The sequence below is a fragment of the Penaeus vannamei genome, chromosome 28 (assembly GCF_042767895.1).
Source record: "Penaeus vannamei isolate JL-2024 chromosome 28, ASM4276789v1, whole genome shotgun sequence".
Classification (NCBI taxonomy): Eukaryota; Metazoa; Arthropoda; class Malacostraca; order Decapoda; family Penaeidae; genus Penaeus; species Penaeus vannamei.
In genome coordinates, this window is record NC_091576.1 from 29,323,821 (window position 1) to 29,326,320 (window position 2,500).

Here is a 2,500-nt window from a genome sequence, read left to right on the forward strand (position 1 = left end):
TTGTATAAACATTTCTTTTTAAAGCTTTCCTGAGGCTACCATATTACCATTATTACTTTAAGCTTTGGTTTATCTATGACACTGCAAGATCTGCAATATAATCTTACATACACATGATATAGGAAAAAAGCACAGTCATGGTTTTATGACATATATTATATTCTTATGCTTCCACGTGTGTGCTTGTCTTGTCAATGCCATACCTATACTTACATCACTGTGTGCAGTATGCGGCATGTCTATAACACTATGTGAAAAGGAAGATGACGATGTATACATTTGTAGAACTTTGTGCATGTGTGTTGTCTCTATCTGTCTGTATCTGCTATCTCATTTGTCAATCTATGTATCTGCTTATTTGTCTATGTGACTGACTGACCGCCTGCCCGCCCGCCAGGCCGTGTGTGTGTGTGTGTGTGTGTGTGTGTGTGTGTGTGTGTGTGTGTGTGTGTGTGTGTGTGTGTGTGTGTGTGTGTGTGTGTGTGTGTGTGTGTGTGTGTGTGTGTGTGTGTGTAGGTGTGTGTGTAGGTGTGTGTGTAGGTGTGTGTGTAGGTGTGTGTGTAGGTGTGTGTGTAGGTGTGTGTGTGTGTGTGTGTGTGTGTGTGTGTGTGTGTGTGTGTGTGTGTGTGTGTGTGTGTGTGTGTGTGTGTGTGTGTGTGTGTGTGTGTGTGTGTGCATGTGTGTGTGTGCATGTGTGTGTGTGCATGTGTGTGTGTGCATGTGTGTGTGTGCATGTGTGTGTGTGCATGTGTGTGTGTGCATGTGTGTGTGTGCATGTGTGTGTGTGCATGTGTGTGTGTGCATGTGTGTGTGTGCATGTGTATGCGTGTGTGTATGCGTGTGTGTATGCGTGTGTTTATGTGTGTGTGTTTGTGTGTGTGTGTATGCATGTGTGTGTATGCGTGTGTGTGTGTGTGTGTGTGTGTGCATGCGAGTGTGTATGTGTGTCTGTGTGTGTGTAGGTATCTTCAATACCTTTATCACTCCTAATGATATAAGATATAAAATATAAAGAATTCATGGTATGTAATCATAATATATAACAGTCTTGCCTGGCTTCATTTTTTTTTCTATATATATATATATATATATATATATATATATATATATATATATATATATATATATATATATATATTTTTTTTTTTTTTTTTTTTTTTTTTTTTTTTTTTTTTTTTGTCAGAGAACATTTTCCATTAGCTAACTGTTCGTCTTGATGCAGTCTATTTACTTTCTTACCAAATCGCTCAAGGAACGCACAAAAATATAGGATGCAAAAAATATCATTTTTTGTTTTTAAACCCTAAAGGTACCTTATAGTCTACAACATATTTTATAGTATTGCTACATGTTTGGCTTCCTGAAATCAAAAAAGTGAAACTACATACTGTACATCCAAGCATTAGTACACAAACATACATTAAAAAATACACTATTTATTATATTCTACTCTTTTACTCCTATTTCTAAAACTAATATACACTTTGAGGTCTACTAAAACACATTCCAGTCAAGGTCTTGACCTTTGGCAAACATTTCGCATTTTTTTGCTATCATCAATTAATGACTATCACTGATTTTGACCTTTTACGACGTCAAAATGAGATATTGCCAAAAAATTGCCTCTGGTACTAGATTCCTAAATAATATCCAGAATTGCAAAATGGAGATATTATAGTAATATTCAGTATTACCACAACGACAACCACAATAACACTAACAAAATTAATTATGAGCATAATAATAATAATAATAAAAATAATAATAATAATAATGATAATAATAATAATAATAATAATAATAATAATAATAATAATAATAATAATAATAATAATAATAATAATAATAATAATAATAATAATAAGAAGAAGAAGAAGAAGAAGAAGAAGAAGAAGAAGAAGAAGAAGAAGAAGAAGAAGAAGAAGAAGAAGAAGAAGAAGAAGAAGAAGAAGAAGAAGAAGAAGAAGAAGAAGAAGAAGAAGAAGAAGAAGAAGAAGAAGAAGAAGAAATAATAATAATAATAATAATAATAATAATAATAATAATAATAATAATAATAATAATAATAATAATAATAATAATAATAATAATAATGATAATAACAGAAATAGTACGAGTGATAATATTGATAATAATAATGCTAATAATGCTATTGATATTAATATCAACAATAATGGTAATGGTAATCATAATGATAATAATAATTACAATAATAATTATAATGATAATTATGATGATGATAATAATAATGATAATAATACTTATGATAATAATAATAATGATAATAATAATAATGACAATAATGAAAATAATGATAATAATAACAATAACAATCATACTAATAACAATAACTATCATAATAACAACAACAATAACAACAACCACTATGTTAATAAATGTGACAATGATAATGATGAAGATAATATAGATAATCTATAATATTGTTCTGAAGACAATATTATCAATATTGCTAATAATAAAAAATTAAAAGTAATAAAAA